Source organism: Callorhinchus milii, unplaced genomic scaffold, assembly GCF_018977255.1.
Source record: "Callorhinchus milii isolate IMCB2004 unplaced genomic scaffold, IMCB_Cmil_1.0 Scaffold1, whole genome shotgun sequence".
Classification (NCBI taxonomy): domain Eukaryota; kingdom Metazoa; phylum Chordata; class Chondrichthyes; order Chimaeriformes; family Callorhinchidae; genus Callorhinchus; species Callorhinchus milii.
The window spans coordinates 56,465,374-56,480,223 of NW_024704742.1; positions in this window are offsets into that span (position 1 = coordinate 56,465,374).

The window sequence follows — 14,850 nt, forward strand, 5'->3', positions numbered from 1 at the left end:
TTACTTTGGACTCCAAGTCACAAATAAGGAAGCCTGAGATGTGGTTCCCTGTCACAAGCCTGAATGTATCACCCTGACCCGGTGGAACACTTCCCTGATTTTCAATGACATGATAAGGTGCCCTATCAAATGCAAGGATTATTATTATTTGCATGGAAACGGATTCTGTATTTCTACTTTCCAGCATGAATAGATTCAACAACCCGATCCCGGCAGGTTTCCATATCCTAACTTATTCTTTGCATGAAAACATTTCTCTTCACCTCCTCATTTGCTCGTTTGTTAACTATCTTAAATTGATACTCTCCAGTCACTGACTCACCAACCAGTGGAAATCATTTCGCCATATTGATTCAAAATGAAATCCCTTAGAAATTTCCTTCCATAATACTCACCCTACCATCTTTCCATCACAACCTCAAGCTTTTTTTAAAATGGGTTGAGTGTCCTGGCCTCAACCATCCTCTTCATAGACTTGGGACATTTTGGGATGTCCCCACAAAATGAATGGCAGGATATAAATGTAAATTTATATTGTATTGGTAATATGTTCCAGTCATTAATTACCTTCTGGGTAAAGAACAACATAATCTATTTTTCTTGTCTTGGTCCTTGAAGTCTGAATAACTTGCGTGATATATTTTCAGTCATCAAAAGAAACCCCTACTCGATTTTTTAATTAGGAAATCCATTGTTGCAAAATTTGCTCCAATGTAAAGTTAAATAGCAACAATAGAAGAGAGAGAATGGGGGATGGGGGAAGGAGGAAAGGAGAAAGTAATAGAGCTTTCAACACTTTCTATTTCAAATGTTTTTTTAACTGTTCGTATCCAATTTTTGATTTAAAGTTTTGAATTAAGTGCATATAACTGAGGTTATGTGTCTTGATTTATATTATCTTAGTGGACATGTATTTGAAATGAATTGCCCAAGACTAGGGATTTTGAAAGTGTGGCAATCATTTTTATGTACTTTACCCTCAAATAACATATTTCTTTGTCAGTTATATGCACATTCTCCCCCCTCCCTCACAGCAAATATTCTTTTGTTAATTGATCTCTAATTGTAGTGCTTACAGTATTTGTTATTTGTGCATGTTAACTTAATTGTTCCTATAATATTTTCATATTGCTCAATATATTTCTTTTAAAAAGTCTGTAGTTTCATTGTGAAAGACAATTTAAGTGGAATTTAAAGATTACATGTATCATAAACAAAATTGCCCATGAGTTTACTTGGGACACATAGAATATGCACACCCTGACACAAAAAAGGATTCTCATAAATGACTACAATTTATCAATTACTTTCCAGCAAAATTTGTTGAATATGGGTGAAAGTAGAGATGAATGAAATATTATTTTTTAAATCACTGATGTGACATAAGCCTATTGTGAGATAAGAGGGACATTATTCCCTAAATTAGTGAAAATGACGAGCTCAATACATTAGTGTCACTTTCTATTTTACTCAGCAGTGATTAATGTTGATGGCGCTATCTCTTGTGAAAAGGGTAATTACTGTCTGAACGAGATGTGTAGCTCAGAAGGGGGCTTTCTGACTAAGAAATAGGTTATCTGAGGTGAAAGAATGTTAGAAACTGAATCCTTATAATGTTCAAAGCCAGCTGGCTGATGCACTGCACTAATATTGAAACTTTAAACCAAGGATCTGATTGCCTATCCAGGTGGACGTCAAAGATATCATGACATTATTTGAAAAGTGAAGCATTTTTTCTTGGTGTCCTGGCCAATAGTCCCTCAAACATAATTGATAATTTGCTTTATGACTTGTTTGTGGGACATTGCTATATGCAAATTGGTTGTATCTGAAGGATCGATGCTTGAAGGGTTTTGAATGAACATCTTGCTCAGAGAGCCACTGCAGAATTTAATGGGCTGATTGACATCCTTCTGTGCTATAAATTGCTATGATTCAATAAAGTTGTTTTTTTGATTATCTTGCTGCATGCATGAGGGTTGAAACATGCGTTCGTATTTTTGTTTCACTAATTCCATTTTTTCCCAAAGGCATTTGGCCATGAGCAAAGTTATTGTTCATAGTTATCTTAAGCCTAATAAATTCCTCTTCTCTCGATATCTTTCCAGGCATCCTCAGCCAGATGACAGTTCGCCTGTGAGATCAGTGAATATTTCAGCTTGGCTGAAATTCATTCAGTCTGTCTTCTGTTGTGTCATCTTTGCATATATTTTGAAGGCTGCCAAGTCCCAGTAACAGAGGAATTATTTTATTTTTCAAGCTACCAAGTGTACATTTGGGATTCAGAGCAGATTGGGCAGAATGCAACTTTTGTTGTGTTTTCATATGTAATTTGGCTCATTAAACATACTTTTGCCAGACTAGCTTAACGACTATGCTAGATGTTAACAGATGGATACAATTCTGGCTTTCAAAAATGTTACACTTTGGATACATGGTGCGTGATATCCTTCACTTTCACTACGAACTTGGGTGCCAAGCCATTATTGTTGAATGCATTGAGATGTCGTTCCAACATGAAAGGTTCTATATAAATGTAAATTTACACTGTATTGTGTGGTATATTTGAAAATCCTTGTTCTCTTGCCTCCTTCAAGTGTCATCTAAAGACCTTCCCCTTTGACATGCCTTTGGCCACTCTCCCAACCCCAACCTCCTACCCCCCAATCCCCCGCCCTCCATCCCTCCTGACCAACTCCCAGGTCAAGTCCAAAAACCCCCGACTGTCCAGCACCAAGGGACGTCTTTCTGACATGAAGGGCGCTATACAAGTGTAATTTGTTGTTGCTGCTGATATGAAAAATATGACATTTGATAAAAAGTTTGATATGATCATCAGTATACTGGATCTGTTTTCATTCCATTCTTCCATCAGTTAAAGCCCAACAACAAAACTGAACCTTCTTCCCTACTTTGGCCCAATGGTTCGTTTGAAAACCAATTTTAAAAAAATGTATCACCCATCTTGGAAAAAGAACCAATTTATTTTCAATACTGAAGCCAGTGTCTGTGCCTCTTGACAGGATACAAATTAAGTTGGCCTTCTATTTTCAACAACAGCAGTAACAACAATTTGTATCTATTTAGCAACCTTCATGTGGAGTAGTGTCCTGCTGCTTAACAGTAACTAAGCCTAATGCTAAGCCAGGATCAGTAGTGATTACAGAAAGTGCAGTGAAAAGGATATATTTTGAGACATGCCTTGAAAGTGAGGAAGGGGATGAGTCGGAGTGACTTTGGGATGGAGTTCCGTAGAGTAGGGGCAGAAAGATTGTAACACACCTGGGTGTGCGATCGAATGTCAGTCTGGCCAAGTAACACCAGTAAGTGGCCGGTTCATGGGTACATGGTAATTGCCTCCCACTGGCTCCAAGTGTTTCAAGAGAAGGGTGACAGTCAATGGAGTCTTCAGCATTGTGCCCTCCAATAGGTTGAACTAACACTTTTCCAAAAGAATAATCCAGGCTCCCCTGTAGAAGGGAATGGTCCATGCAAAGAGCCTAGAGGGCATATAAGAGGTATTCCCATGCCTGGGGATTGAGAGGCTGGAGAGGAACAAGTCAGGGAGCTCATATCCCTCATTGCAGGTGCCCTCGACATATGATTTACCTGATTCATTTGTGTTGATTCCTAATAGAGTTAATTTGGTTTGTTAACAACCATGGCTGGTGTCAACTACTTCCTGCTCCATATCTCCATGCAAACTACATTATCAACTTACTTTTAAGCTTTCAAGCACCCAATTTTAAGCGAGAGTTTTAAGGGCATTTTCTGTCCACCAGGTAATTATAACCAGCATTAGTTATCATACAATTATCACCAGTGATAATCATCACATCACAAGTCATATTCTCCCCCAGCCCTCCATCCGAATCTTCATCGGTCACATCTCCAGTATTCACTGTGTATTTTTCATAAAGTTTTTCTGGAAACTTTGTTGAGCCTGCTCTCTTTCACTTTTAATACAACATGTTGGATCCGTTGTTTTTTATTTACCTATCCTTCTCTCAGTTTATGCAACTCTGGTTTTTATTGTTAGTGACAGTAATGTGTCTTGCTCATATGAGTGTCCACTTTCATGTTCATTGTGAATACCACAGCTTAATGTAATGCTACATGTCTTTCACTTCTGGGAGTTCTCATATAACAGGGAGCCAATTGCTGTCAGACAGATCAAGGTGCGTTCGCTGAATGTTCTCCGAAACAACATTTTCCAAAAGCAGTTCTCAGGCAGTTGAAGTATTTCTTTCCATATTTAGCAATTCAAAATGTCTTTGTCTTATTTGTCCTCACTACTGTACTTTCACAATGCAGCTTTAGGCTTATTTGCCTCCTAAGTGGAGGATTCTAGGTTCCAGACCCTCATTGGGACTTCTTGCTCATAGTCTAGACAGACATCCTAATGAAATGTTGGGGGAGTGCTGAATTTATGGAGGTGCCATCCTTCAGGTGAGATATTAAACCAAGGTCTTAGCTGCCTATTAAGGTGGATAATAAAGATCCCGTGAGGAAAAGAGAAGGGTGTTTCTCCCAGTGCCCTGACCAGCAATTCCCCTGATAAAAATAGGTCATTCACTTCATGGACAATTGTTGAGATTTGGTGTATGCAAATTGGCTGTTATATACACCTACAAAATACACAGTCACTGCACTTTATAGTTAAATACTGTGCAGCTTTTTGAAAGGTTCTTCTGATATGAACCGCACTGTATATCAAATGCATTCTCCTCCAAGTATACAACACTAGGAAAAGTTAGGTTTTAAATGCCATTCCCTGGAAAATTAACTTAGAAAATTATTCAATAACTTAATCATCAATCATTTATTTTTTGATGTAGTAAATGGAAACGTAATGAATATTTAATCGAAGAGCCCAGGAGTAGATACGAGAAACATTTCCAGGAAATGAAGGATTGACACAATCATTTAACCATGTTTATCATTCTCCCTCTTCACTTAATGGTTCGCTGGATAAATACACTGTGTAGAATCATAGAACTATACAGTATAGAAGGTGTCCATTCAGCCCATCGTGTCCATGCCGGCTCTTGAAAGAACTATCTAAATTAATCCCACTCTCTCCCCTTAGCCTTGCAAATTTCTCCTCCCCAAATATCTATCCAAGTTTGGTAGTTTGGTACTGCAACATAAAGATCACAAAATAATGAGTTAAAGGCTTGGTCTAAATTCTCTTAAAATTCTATTAATCTCTCGTCCTCCCAAACCTCCTTCACTTTCCTCTCTGATATGTCCACCCTGCTATCTTCCCTCTGCCTCAGTTCTGAAAGACACCTCCTTTTAGACAACTTTAACCTCCGCTTCATTCCATCTTGCTTCACCTCTGCTGACTTCTCCTCTCTCCTCCACAACTTCTCCTTCCACATCAACTCCACCACCCACATCCATGGCCATCCCCTCAACCTGGTTGTCACAGAACAACAACATCACTGATAAAAACATCTCGGACCATATTTAATCTCACTTAACTGCTCCCATTTCCTGCCATCCAACTCTTCTATATCCTACTGCCCCTGTAAAATAATAACTCTCCTCTCCCTCTCCACTGCCCTAGAGTCATCTGAACTCCTGTCCCTCTGGTTCTCCTCTCGTAACGACCTTACCTTCTTGTTCACTCTCCTGCACAACACCCTCTCTGTTATCCTTGACACCCTTGCCCCTGTCCCACACCATCCCCTACAACTGCAAGTCCCCCTGGTGCACCAGCCAGCCACCTCTGCTCCCCCAAGTCATAGGTGTGTGCCACTGAAGGCACCTGGCACAAATCCAACCTAACAATCGATCGCCAGGTTTGGCTGCACCACACCAAGACCTCCCTCTCCACCTTCACCTCAGCTAAATTGTCCTTCTACTCTAAGATCATCCTGAAAGCCAAGGACAGTCCCATAGGCTTCTACATCCACCTTCACATACCCCTCACATCTTATCCTCCAACTCCAAATGTGAGGAAATTATAGACTTTCTTGAGTTCAGAAATCAGAGGATCTGATCTGCTATCTCTGTCCTTTCTACTGCCACCCCTCCCCATCGTTTGCCCTCCCTTCAGCATGCACCTATCCCTCCCTCGACACTTTTCACCCCATTTCTGCTCATTTCTCATCCTCCACCATTTCCCAAATGAAGCCCACCGCCTGCTCCCTTGATCCCATCTCTACCCCTCTCCTTACTCCCAGCTCCACCTCCTTGCCCCCCTACTAACAAACATTGTCAATTTCTCTTGTCTATTGGCACCATTTCTAATCCCTTAAAAACAGGTGTCATCAACCCTTTGATCTATATCTGTTTTCAAACTACATTTCCATCTCCAACCTTTTCTATCCAAGGTCATGGAATGAATTGTTACTTCCTAGCGTCTCTCTTTTATCTCCCGCTACTCCCTGTATGAACATCACCAATCGGCTTACTTGTTGCCCACAGCATAGAGATTGCCTGAGTCAAAGTCACAAATGACATTCTGTGCATTTATGACTTTTCTCTCTGTTCTCTGTCTCTTAGTGCTTCTTGATCTCCTTGCCACTTCAACATTGTTGACCATTCTATTCTTCTCCTTCACCTCTCCTCTCTCCTCTGGGCGAACGCGGCAGCCAATCGCGCACAGCAATGTCCCACAAACAGTCGTAGATTGAAAATGACCAATTTATTATTGGTTTTGGTTCTGGAGGGATTATTATTAGGTGTGTGGAGTAAGTGTGTGAAGTGTGCGTTCGCCCACAAATATACAGTCAATTCACTTTACAGTGTGTTCTGTGAAGCGCTTTGGGACGTCCTCCCGACGTGAAAAGCGCTATATTAAATGCAAGGATTATTATTATTAAGGAAACTTGCCCAAGGTTTCGCCCTGCCTGGAATTGAACTCAGGTCTCTCGCTTGCAAAGCGAGTGCTCTAACCACTGAGCTACAGGAATCCACAAATATAAACATTTTAGAGTAAATCCTCCTGATATAGAAGGCATTATATCAAATGAAAAGGTTATTATACTTATGATTAATACATTTCTGCGAAATTCCAGCAGTAAACCTTTATTGTTGATTGCTCTGATCTTATTCTCTTTTACAATATCCACAACATGAATATTGTCAAAAATGAACCCAAGGTTTGACTTTAACTCCTTTGGATTCTTCGGTCAATGCACTTTGGGGATGTTGCAAAGTTTCAGTCCAGTTCAGTTTATAACTTCACTGCTTTTGGTTATTCCAGTCATGAAACAACACCACCAAACCCATTGTTACCTGCAGACGTCTCTGCCTAAAAGGTATTTATCAGACTGGAGCTTTCATTTCTTGCTTTGTATCCTTTCCTTTACTTTGACTATGGCACCACAATGGCTAATCACTCAGCTTTTTCCCACAAATTGCCATTGGCGCCATTATTTCATTTCTATTGCAATAGTTTCATTCAAAGCACATCTTCACACAGAGGATTGTGAAATTGTTGAATGCAGAACTTCAACTATATTGTCCACAAGGAACAGAGGCACTCCAGTACTGTCCACAAGAAATAAAGACCCTCCTGCATATTGTTTTACTGTTCCGTGAGGGATAGAAACCCTCCAAGGTATTGTCTTACTGTATCACAAAGGATAATTACCTTCCAGCAGTATGTTGTCAAAGTGTTTAGTCTTCCTGTAAGAATTGAGCAATGAATATTAGCAGGTAAATTGGCCAAATGGGGTCTCTTTCTTTACTCGACTGAAATAGATTGCCAGGAAGGATGGTTGAGGCCAGTTCACTGGACTCATTTAAAAAATAGCTTGATGGTTTGATGGGCAGATCCCTGAAACTGGATATAGGAATTCCAAAAGGGATTTCTTATCATGAAATTCTGTACCAAATTTAGAATTATTGTAAGTTAGAACCAGAATTAGATAAACAACTTTAAATAATACAGAAGGGTATGGGAAAAAACAGAGGGAACTGGAATTAGAGTATCACCTCCAGTGGATTAGCTGGCATTAGTTCAGACTTGATAGACTGAAAGTCAAGGGGTCAAGCTCCACATGAGAACACATACTCTAGATTGTCAGTTGTCATTTTTATCTCTCTATGAATCTAGAGATGAGATATGCAAATTGAAAGATAAGACAAAGAATTAACATACACAACAGAAACCAAACCATAATCATAAAAGTGGAAAATAAAATGCAAATGGCTAATTATTCAAATTCATTTTTCAAAGAAGAATATAAAGTATTAAAATTCATAAGCTTCAGCAAAATGTAGACACCATGATAAAGAATAATTTAAAAATAAAATGGTAAGACTGAAAAAGAATAACAAAAATATAAGTCCCAAGGGAATACGTGTATGAAAGGAAACTGAATGAAAGGAAGAAATTAAAAATAAATAGGGGGGTGATTCTCACTGTTACCTTCACAATCTTTGTGAAATGAGATTAAAGTATTATAATAAATACTAATAAATAATCCTTGCACTTGATATAGCGCCTTGCACATCGTCCAGACGTCTCAAAGGAGTGACTGTGAGTGAAATGTTGCAATGTCCCGCAACCAACCATGGAGTGAGTGACCGATTTTATTTGGGGGGATTGTTGGCCAGGATACAAAGAGAGAAACTCTCTTCTCTTTTTGAATAGTGTCATGGGATCTTTAATGTCCACCTGAACAGGTAGAGGGGACCTCGTTTCAAAGTCTCATCTGAAGGACATATTCTCCAATGACTGGAGGATTAACTAATATTTAAAATAATGAAATAATGAATAATTGACAGGTTAGATAAATAGTAGAGGAATTAAATACGGGATAAAGATTGTTAAAACTAATCAGAAAGCATTTCTTCTCACAGAGGCTTGTGAAGATGTGTAATGCTCTAGCCCACAAAGTTGTATAGGCAGAATCAATAGGGATGTTCCAAAGAGAGATAGACATATACTTGGATGCAACAACAACAATAATAATAATAATCATAATAATCCTTGCATTTGATATAGCGCTTTTCACGTTGGGAGGATGTTCCAAAGCGCTTCACAGAACACATCGTAAAGTGAATTGACTGTATATTTGTGGGCGAACGCGGCAGCCAATTGCGCACAGCAATGTCCCACAAACAGTTGTAGAATGAAAATGACCAATTTATTTTTGATTTTTGGTTTTGGAGGGATTATTATTAGGCGTGTGGAGTAAGGAAACTTGCTCAAGGTTTCGCCCTGCCTGGAATTGAACTCAGGTCTCTTGCTGGCAAAGCGAGTGCTCTAACCACTGAGCTGCAGGACTCCAAATCTCTTCCCTTTGAGTAAAAAAAACTTCCTGATGTCTGTCCTAGACCTTGGTGGAGCAAAATTCCTGTGGGTTGGCATTATCTTACTTCAAGTTATCAGAAGAAGCACCACTACTTATTAAGGAATCATGTTAAGGAACATCACCAATTTGGCTTTCTATTTTAAATGGTATTGTATCCTGAACCTTAGTAGCCACTTGTGGCAAAACACTTAATTCTATAATAATCATTGCATTTGGTATAGTATCACAATGGGAGGATATCTCAAAGCGCTTTGCAGGATTTACTTTGAAGTGGCGGGATTGTGTATTTGTAGGCAAACACGGCAGCTAATTTGCTCACAGGGGTGTCCCACAAACAGCTGTGAAATGAATGATCGATTTTATTTGGGGCATTATTGGCCAGCACCCTGGGAGAAATTATTTGATAGTCTAAAAACCCTCTACGTGAAAACGTATATGTTAGTCAAAGCGGGTTACTTTCAGTTGCAGTCATCCCATTGCAGTAGAATTAAAACATTGTAAATTGTTATTTCATGCAGGATTTGTGAAGCAGATGGTGGAGATTTAAAAAAAAAAAAATCTGCTATTTTGGGCAATTCTTCACAGAACTTTTTCTGAAACAGTTTGAAATGTTTTGAGTTTACCACAGTGCTACAATAAGATGACTGCATCTTAAACTGACATCCTGAGGCTTGACTATTCTGTGAAAGCATTTGAGGAGAAAGATTGGTGAAAATCTTTTTGAATTGTCAACCAGAACAAGCCCAGTCAATCAACAGAATCATTTGCTAAAATCCTATTTACAAACACTGCTAGGATTGAAAAATGTAGTGACGGGACAGCCAATTTGCACGCAACATTATCCCAACAGTGTCACATCAATTTTTCACCCCTTGTTGCACATATTACTTATAGTGGTCTCAGTAGTCCATTATCTGAGCCAGGCAGGTCCACAATACTCCAAGGCTTTCTTGATGATAGATCAGCCAGCTAACAGATCTTGGAGATGCAGACCAGTCATTGAAACTTGGGATTCTTCCCACTTAGTGCCCTGCACGCCAAAGCCCCAGTGGGTTGTGTCATTGAAGTGGACAAGCAGCAGGAAGCTTGCAATTACTTGTAAATGCAAGTTGCATATGTTCAATGAAACTAAAAGCTTCAGCAGTACCCAAATGTGAACTCTTGGTTCCCCAAGACTTGATTTTTGCAACATCTTCAGGATTAGGGGGTAAGCAGGATGCAAACCTCTGGGGAGAGAGTGCCCATTCCATGTCAGACAAATGGAAAGGTGGAAAAATGGTGGAAGTGGAAATCTCAGTAGTTCAGCATTGCCCTGCACAAATTGGCTGCTGAATTTCATGCACACAATGCAAGGATTATTATTATAAGAAAGGGGATGTTGCTACCCAGTCATGCTGTACTACCATCTGATTTTTNGTTTCCTGATTCATCTACCCTGCCCTATCCACCCCACCATCAGTAGGCAAGCTTTTAGCCTTTCTACCCTTTTCTCTCTGGAACTCCACCCAAAAGGCCCTCTGACTCAACTATTCCCTCCACACTTTCAAAGCCTGCTTCAAAACTTACCTCTATGACCACCCATTTGATCATCTTCCCCCCGTACCCACCCTCTTCATTTCCTCCCCCTCCCCCACTTTGGCAGCTATAAAGCACTTTGAGCATCCTCTTAATGTTAAAGGTTCTATATAAATGTATATTATTGCATGTACTTTTGGCACTTACAGTTAGATAAGATGCAACAGAAAGTTCGAAAATTATCACTAAGCTAATAAGCTGTTGTCAAGTGAGGAATTATTTCAACAATATTGTTGCACACATTGTAGATGGAGGATACAACTTTAAGGAGGAACCAGAGGATTCTCAGGCAGCAAATTGAGGAATTGAACGTATAGGGAACGTTTGATCTTTCAAAACTGAAAACTTTATTATCCTGGCAGTAGAACACACAGAATAGCATTTTATCAGTATTACATAGAACGACTTGTGCAATATTACAGAGACTTACTTTTTACATCACCCCCATGGATCCATCCAACAACAGATGGACAAGGAAGTTTGCATGGTGATATACTAGGGTTAGGGCATCAGGGAATGGTATGCCAGAAACTTCAAACACATTCCAGATTGGCAGGGTTACAATTCAGAATCCAATCTGGATTGGCCTGATTAAAATGTGGGATACTATCCATGTCAAACTGATGCTGACAAATACAGAAAAACAGCAAGAGTTGCTACACAAATTCAAAAAGGTTTGGGAAAAAATCATTGTTGAGATTGGATTATTAATCAGGCCTCTGACTGAGCTAATAGTGTCCATCAGACTTCTTGTGAGATAGCAGATGGGAAATTGAACAGTATAATGAAATCGCACTTGCCACTGTGCAAAAATGACGCAGATTTCAACAGCAGGTCATTTAGATGCCACTGTGATGTTTCCATCCAAAGTGTCATAACAAGTGATAGCAGGTGATCAAGAGCAGATGCGGTAAATATTCAACATGTAGCCTATACATGGCAAAATAATAACAAAATGTACGAAATACTAACTGGGTAAAAAAAAATCCTAATATTTAGACAAGCTGCCCCGCGTGAAGGTTGCTATATCAATACAAGTTGTTGTACTTGTAATATTCACCTTATGTAGTGTACTGAAATCCTCAACATACTTGTCTTGAGTATATATTCTCAACACTTCAGCAATATTTCACAGGCAATTATGAATGTTTGTTTAAATTAAATAGACTTATAATTGAGTGGAATGCAAATTAATTGTATAAGTGGTGCCACTGTGGAGTAGAAAACAAATTTCTTTTGGATCATTGTGATAACGAAATGGAAAATGAGACCTTTACTGATTTAATATGAATCATCAAATTGCAGTCTGATGCTGCCCCTTGGCTGATGAACAACTGTACTACAGAGGAAAGAAATTCCAAATCAGGAAAGTAAATAATGTTAAATATTTTGTCTTTACAACATTTTAATGGCTATCCTCCTTGGAGGGGAGATAAGCGGGGTCTCCTTGGAGCTGAATTGACTCCAAGATGACATGCCTGACAAGGCAATGTTAGAATCGAGCCAGCTTTCTGTGTCAGCCTTGGTAGTCCGACTCCTGAGCCAGGTGGGTCCACAATATTCAACAGCAACAACTTGCATTTATATAGCACTCTTCACATGGGGGTAGCATCCCAAAGCGCTTACTCCAGGGCACTGTGGATGACAGCACAACCAGTCTGGCTCATCGACAGGACCTAGAAGGTGAAAACAGTCATCCCGCTCAGCTCCTGTTAATCCTGCAAGCCAAAGCTCAAAAGGGTAGTGTAGTCCGAGCTGGACAAGCAGCGAGAAAGCTTGCCAGACAGCAATATCATTGGCAAGCTATGCAGTTTTAGCTGGTCAGATCCCAGCAGTACCTCAGTGCACACTCTGGGTCCCCAAGCCTTGGCTCTTGCCAACCCTTATTACTTTCCGGAATTAGGTAAGCAAGATGTGTCCCTCCAGAGAAAGAGTGCACATTCCATTCCAACAATGTATCTCTGGGATTTCCATGTGTAGGTGCGATGCATGGAAATCTCATCTTGCTTTGGATACTCTTAAGCATAGTGATGGGTTTCCCCATGTGCCAGACACATGGCTGACCAAAAAAAAAGATTTCACATGTCCTGAATACATCACACCTTTGTCCTGATTGTCACACCTAATCAAGAAAATCTTTTTTTTTGCAGCTTAATGCCAATTTGTACTGGACATAGCATTGGGAAAAATATTGCAGGATAAATATTTCTTTACTCCACACCAGGAGGGGATGTCCATCACTGAGTATCTAGTTTGTTCTGAGAACCACCCTCACCCTGAAATGACCATTCTTATTTTGTAAAATGTAGGCTTTGTATCCTTTTGGCTTCATATGAAAAGATTTTCATATTCCAGCAAGAGATACAAAGTGCAAGAACACGATGATGGTAAAGTAGAAATGTTCACTTGTGTTGATTGCAAATTCTTTGGAGCCGAGAGAACTATGGGTCACTAACAACAACAACAACAACAGCAACAGGAAAATTACATTTGTATAGCGCTTTTCATGTCCCAAGATTCTGGACAATCAATGTTTCAGACCCGTGCTGGAGCTCGGGATTGGTGAGGGTGGAGGGAATCGAAGGAGGGTCTTGAGACAGGTCTTGAAGGAGGTAAAGGAGGGGGCGAGGCGGAGGGACTGCGGGATGGAGTTCCAGAAGGTGGGGTGAGAGTGGCTGAAGGCCTGTCCGCCAATGGTGGGGCAGGCGAGGCGGGGGATAATAACATCAATTTAAATTTATTTAGCAACTTTCATATTGGGAGGATGTCTTAAAGCTCTTCACACAACCAACAGGCTGTAGATTTCAATGTTTATTTTGTTTTCATCTTCAAGTTCAAAATCTTAGATCTCATGATCAAATCCCTCCATGCCCTTGCCCTAGCCTAACTCTGCGACCTCCTTCAACCACTCCGACCCAGCCCCAGGCCCACCGTTTGCTCAGCAACCCTGCTTCATGCCTTCCTGCCCTATCATCCCCATCATTGTTGGTGGGGCTTTCGATTATTCTACTCCCACTCTCTGAAACTCCATCCCAAATGGACTTCCTTCCTCTACTTCCTTCTCGCTCGTTCAAAGTCCTTCTCAAGATGTATCTCTTCCACCATGCTTTGGTCATCCTTCACCTTCCCACCCACTTCGGCTCCCACCCCCAACCCAGGTGCCCATCCCACAGTGTCAAGTGTTTTGAGACGGCCTCCTGATTCTATATAGATCATATTTGAAAATTGAGAGACTGTTTGCAAAAGGCAGGAGTCAATTGTTATATTGGTTTTTTTTCAGTTTTTTTCAATTCTGTGTCTACAAATAAATCAGCTTGTTGTATTCAACTGATTCTCTCAGCTTCTTGAATAACCCATCCTTAGAGTATTTGTACTTAGAAATCATTCATGCTAACATTTTATCCAGCATAAACTGTATTGGATAAAATATGAGATGTTCCCAGGGATGATTGGAATGCATTAGATTAGTAATGTGTACTGAACTGAAAATATTTCATGTGTTGAGTTTTAGAAATAGACATTGTGAAGCAAAATGTTATTTCAGATCTCAATCAAAGGTGTGGACAGTCCTAGATTATGATTGATTCCAACCTCTCTATCACACTCAAATTAGCTCGTACCAACCACCCTTATAAGCAGGTCTTGCAGTGACACCTCACTCTTGCTTATGGAGTACAGTATTCATTTTGAAATTTGAAAGTCATTACTTTTTGAAACACAAAGCTTTCGTATGAAAAGTTTCTTCAACCAAGGATTTTTTTTTCAATGTTATGAAGCGTTTGTCAAAATTGCATTATTTATTATTCCTGCATTTAAGCAATGCCCTAATCTTTGGTCCAGTGTGCTACACCATTTCAGAGATAGCATGCAAGTTTTATAGCTTTACTATTACAAAATGTGATTAAAATGAATCCATTCTTTTCTTCTACAGTCAAAGTTAATTTTAAAGAATAATTTTAATAATTAAAAAAATGCAGGAGCCCAAGTGGGTATGCCTGAA